The sequence below is a fragment of the Pyxicephalus adspersus genome, chromosome 3, assembly GCF_032062135.1.
Source record: "Pyxicephalus adspersus chromosome 3, UCB_Pads_2.0, whole genome shotgun sequence".
In the NCBI taxonomy this organism is placed as follows: domain Eukaryota; kingdom Metazoa; phylum Chordata; class Amphibia; order Anura; family Pyxicephalidae; genus Pyxicephalus; species Pyxicephalus adspersus.
In genome coordinates this window covers 92,506,877-92,511,946 of record NC_092860.1, presented here as the reverse complement: position 1 = coordinate 92,511,946, position 5,070 = coordinate 92,506,877, and positions in this window count along the sequence as shown.

The following is a 5,070-nucleotide window of genomic DNA, read 5'->3' as shown; positions in this document are numbered from 1 at the left end:
CCCCCCCCCATAACAGGGCTACAGTAGGTTTAAAATCTGAGTGCTCCAACTAGAAGATAGGGCACTTTGCAGCAAGCACATGCTCATATATGACTAATATATACTTTTAAACTTGTTCTTACTTGTTAGTTTATGCAGTCAGTCTGTGTAGCAGATACTGGTGTTTTTTACTATTTCTGGTCGAACAATAGAGGGCAGCAGAGCATTTGCAATATCAGATTCCTGTCAGTAGGAAAACTACATTTCCCATGATTCCTTGCACCGCAGCAGTCTACAGCACAGTGGGATTGGCTACAAATGAAGACATTCCAAACAGAGCATGAATTGTAGCCGCTTGTATTAGTGATATGTACAAAAAATGTTAGAAAGCTTTTATGGTGAACATTTACAAGCATATCTTAAAAAAATCAGGAGGAGGGAAAGTATCGAAATGCTATGAATAAGTACGTAATCTCTATCACATTTCTGTCTGAACAAAAATGCTGTCTGCTAGAAAAGCAGTTACTTTGAATGGTGTGTGTTCTCCATCACGTGGGTAGCCATCACGTGCGTATGTGAGAGTGGGACAGTATATGTTCCTATATGTTTGGAATACACAAACATGTTTAGCCTCACTTTCCTTCCTAGTCATGGTCTTTCTCTCTCCAGGTCCCTCAATGCTGCAGAAGACCGACTTGAAGATTTTGGCTAATAAATGTCCCCCTACGAGTATGTTCCTTTACAGGATGTAGCCAAGCAGATGTGCATTCTCCTTACAGGAAATACTGCTGCACAAAAAACTAACCAGACAAGCTGCTGATACAAGGAGGATGCCCATCAAATGTAGACTGACAGCTATGGAAATCAGAAATAAGGGGAGACCAGCAAAAAACCTATTCAAATTTACTTCCCCTTCCCAGAGGTTGGGGAAGTTCTGAATAAAAGACAACACTTGCTTTGGATTTCTAAATAGTAAAACATATTTGCAACAGAAACTTACTGAATAAATGTATCTTTGTTTAAGTATTGCTAAGTATTAATGCTACAGAGTAAAGCTGCTGTCATTTAATTATTATTGTAAAAGTATGAGGCTTAAAGTGTATTTCAGGGCAAATCTCTCTAACACATGCAAAATTCTGTGTTGTCCTATTAAAAGCATTGCAAGTCTTTGTGATGTAAGGAAACTAATTTAAATTGTTTTACAGAAGGAAAAAAGTTAACAGAACTCAGTAGCTCTAGCTCTACACTTCCCCGCCCTGAACTCTTTCAATTTTTGAAATACGCTCAATAAACACATCTACTGTGCTTTACATCAATGTCATGGATGCATACTCAAAGAAGTGTTTATTTGCAGAATAAAGAGAAAAGGGGTATATGAAGGGCAAGCCTTTCTATGGTCTAAACTAAAAAAAAACCTGGGTAGGAGGACAAGGAATGTAGGTATATAGAAGTACATGTGTGTCAATGAATGATATTGATGTCCCTGAAACCTGAGAGGTAATTGTTGAGTTATTTGGAGTAACAGGGAGATAAGGACTACTAATGAGAAGAGGTCTGGAAAGAGTCAGGGTCAGCAACAGGCAGGTAATACCAAATCAGTGGGCAGTGATATGAGAGCAGCCAGGTAACAGTGTGTCAGGCAGGTTGTTGGTGTACAAACCGAGGTTAACACAGGAGAAAGTGATCAGAGAAGAAGGAGTCCAGGAAAGGAAGAAGCTGGGTTGGTAACAGTAATCATAGAATCAATGGGAGAAGAGTTTAACAGCCTGGATGCAATGTGAATCAGAAGGCTGGCAGGAAGAGAGGTGAAATGCTGTTCTGTAGTGAAGACACTAAAGTGGTCTCCCATATTAATATTATTATTATTAATATTAATAAAAATAAAAAGGATTTAAATAGCGCCAACATTTTACGCAGCATTGTACATTAAATAGGGGTTTCAAATGACAGATGAATACAGACAGTGACACAGGTGGAGGAGAGGACCCAGCCCCGAACAGCTTACAGTTCAATAAAATTATCTAATTCCTCCATAGTCCTTCTGTGGAGGACAGGATAAATTGGCAATGTCCTTCTGATGTCAAACCATTTTGTTGAAGACTTTAACAGCCCATTCACACAGAGAGTAGACTAACAGGATGATGCTAATTTTACTATGTGACACCCATATCATTAATAAACACTGCATGGAGGCCACTATTTTTTGCATATTGCTAAAGCCCAAAGGCATGGCATCTGTTCTGCCATTTTCACTTCATTTTACAGTATGGCACCTGGAAATCTGGAATCGCCCTTGTACAGAGGAAACCCCAAAATCTCTGTCCTAAGGTCTTTTGCAAACTTGTGACCCTTGTGTCACACTTACCTGTTCCTCACTAAAACAAAGGCATCTCTCTCCTGCGCATGTGGGCAAATCTGATGCTGGGCGTGCCTCTGTCTCCAGGCTTTATCGACTCCGTCCATGCCGCTGGCCAATCGGAAAGTAGCCTCTTAACCAGCCCTGGCTATTTAGCTTGCTCGCAGACTCCATTCTGTGTTCGTGCAACAAGTTACTAGTGCTGAGCTCCCTAGTTCTGTGAACTAGTTCCTGTACAGCTGCTAATCCAGTGCTCCTGTGTTAACCCCTCGTTGTCCAGTCTGTTGGTTCCCAGTCAACTTCCCTATGCTGTTTCTGTGTTCCTATCTGTCTGTGGATATCCCTGCTTCTCCTGTGCCTTCTGCTGTTTCCAGCTTCTCCAGTGTTCCCTGTGCCCGCAGTGGCCCCTGTGTCACTGCTGTCTGTCTCCTGGATCCCTGGCTATTGACCCCTGGCGTGTGAACTGACCTCCCTTGCTTGCTGCCTGTCTCGACCCTGGCTTTCCTTGACTGTCCTCCTGCCTGGTGATTTGGTACTGTGCTTGCCCACCTTGGTGTGCTCAAGGACCGCAACCTGGCTGTAACCAGCAGCACAACATCCTCACCAACCGAGGCGCTGGAGAAAACCTGGGTATTGCTTAGACTTGGCCCTTGGCCTTTCTCAGGGCTCGCACCACCTCCATACGCCCCTATTGGTCCTGTCTCTCTGTGTGTGACACCTTGGCTGCTATTAGGCTTTTACATGTGCTTTTGTTTCTGTTCCCTGTATATTATTTGTCCCTTTGTTTCTGTCCCTCAAAGGGCAGAAAAGTAGGACATTTGTATTTGTTGCTTGGACTCCTGGCCAAATCTTTTTAGGGGATCATACATACATAGGGCTGAGTATATATGAAACATGTAGGCCTATATTTATATCTATTGTATTCATTCCAGCATTTGAAATTGGATGAATTGATATATGTATTGTAAATTGATGAAATTATTAGTCAATGTATTTGTAGCATCTATTCTATGCTCCTGAGGAAGTGGTTGAAATCCATGAAATGCGTTGAGCAGAGCAAAGTAAGAAAGCACAAATTAATGACTGTTGCTTCACTTTTTTTTTAAAAAAATGATGTTTTTATGAATGATTATTTTTGCTCGTTAGTAATAAAAAAATTGATATTAAGTTTTTTTTTTGGATGAATTGCAGTACTTTTGGTTGCCTGAAAAGTCCTAATGTTTGAAAGATATAAAATTTAACCTAATGTTATTTATGAGAATGTGGCAACAGAAAAATTTAACAAAAGTCATCAGATTTTTCTTCTTTGTATTGATAGGCATTTTATTATACCTATGTATTTGTATGTATTGTTTTTAATATGGCTGGTCACATTTAGTTTACCTTAAACTGTTACCCATTCATTTTACAAGATTTCTGGTACATTGTCATAAAAAGCTTTCATATGAATCAGGGACCTCCAAATCAGCCTGAGTTCATTTCAAGTAAACAGCTGCAGTGTATGATTTTATACGTTTTATACTTTTTTTTCTTTTTTTGAATACTCCGTGGGTGAAAAAGATCATTTGTAAATCATGTTTAATGAGAAGACAGGGACTGTCACAGAGCAACCTTTTTTGTCTCTCATATCATATTGTATGCTTTTTTTACCTTTTGGCCCCAAGAGAAAGTTTGTTTAATTCCTGTCCATGTGACCCAACACAGAAAGTAAAGAAAAATCTCATCCCCTACAAAAATAGCTACAAATCCAAGAATTTCATAACCTAAAGTTTAAAAATGTCTGCTGTAAAATGAAAGAAGCTGCAGCACCCTGTGGGAAGCTTTTAGCAACAGAGGCAATTGCTGTCAATCATAAAATCAGTGGGTATGACTGAATGTGTTCATGTAATGATTGACAAGCTACGGGTTACCATACCCCCTGCATTGTGCACTGTAGTGCCAATGGGCAGAGCCTATAGGAGAGTGACAGCTGACGTCACTGGGAGGATCAACAGGTGTTAGTCTGACTTTGCAGGGGTTCTAAAATAAAACTGTATGTGTAGATGCACCTATAATTAAGTGCTGCATTTTTTATTAGGGAGCTATTTTAGGCTATCTTAGTTAAATTATTTTGGACCCTATTCTATTTTATACCCTATTCTCTGCAGTTAACATAAGCAAGGCTGGTTATAAAATGCCAAGTCAGCACATTTACAAAGATCTTTCATCTTAGTGTTTGCTAAAGCCTGCAGTCAGCAGAAAGGAACTGTCCTGGCATGGCCACCTTAAATTGGGAAGAGCGCCCAACTAAACAGCCATGTGAGATCATTCCAAGCTGCATGTCCTTAGTCATCCATTAATAAATGCTTACCATGAAAGTACAAAAAACATTATCCAGAACAATGAGTTACTTTCTGGTTATCAGACTGAGGTCTAGTCACAGAAGTGTAAAACAATTCTGCAAAACACAATAATCCAAAGTTTGTCCGATAATGCTTTAACCTGCTAAGTGTTACATTAACCATAGGCATGAAGATCCAATATGCACAGCTGTTACATTGGAGAAGGGAGAAGTTTTTGTTATCTTTTTGGGTCAGATGGAAAATATTTGGCAGTTCTCTCCAGGCTGGAGGCTGGAAGTTAACCATTTGCTCTCTGCCCTCCAATGGAGGGGTTAATGTCAGTCAGAGGCGTGATAGGGGAGTGGAGGAGGCAGTGTCCTCAGAAAACATAGCAGGCTTATAAATAGAGAATAA